This window comes from Chlorella variabilis (genome assembly GCF_000147415.1).
Source record: "Chlorella variabilis unplaced genomic scaffold CHLNCscaffold_32, whole genome shotgun sequence".
NCBI classification, from domain to species: Eukaryota; Viridiplantae; Chlorophyta; class Trebouxiophyceae; order Chlorellales; family Chlorellaceae; genus Chlorella; species Chlorella variabilis.
Window position 1 is genome coordinate 380,653 of NW_005435056.1, and position 226 is coordinate 380,878.

General features: G+C 75.2%; 1 protein-coding gene across 1 annotated transcript in view; it reads left to right on the forward strand.

Annotated features, from left to right (window-relative positions):
- The window catches only part of CHLNCDRAFT_33194 (hypothetical protein), a 3,408-nt gene that overhangs the window by 2,045 nt on the left and 1,137 nt on the right, over window positions 1-226 (forward strand). The gene's annotated exons all lie outside the window — the stretch shown is intronic.

The window sequence follows — 226 nt, forward strand, 5'->3', positions numbered from 1 at the left end:
GGCATCGCCCGCCAGCGCCAGGTGAGGCCGGGGCGGCAGCCGGGCATGGGCGGGCCCGGCGACGGCGGCAGCACCAGCAGCCCCTCCGCCCGCATTGCCGGACGGAGGGCTGGCAGGTGGAGAAGGGGGTGGCCCGTGCCAGAGTGGGGAGGTGGGCCGTGGCAGAGCAGCGCCCAAGCTCGCTCGCCCGTGGCATTATCTCACCTCCCTCAGCACACGCCCTCCA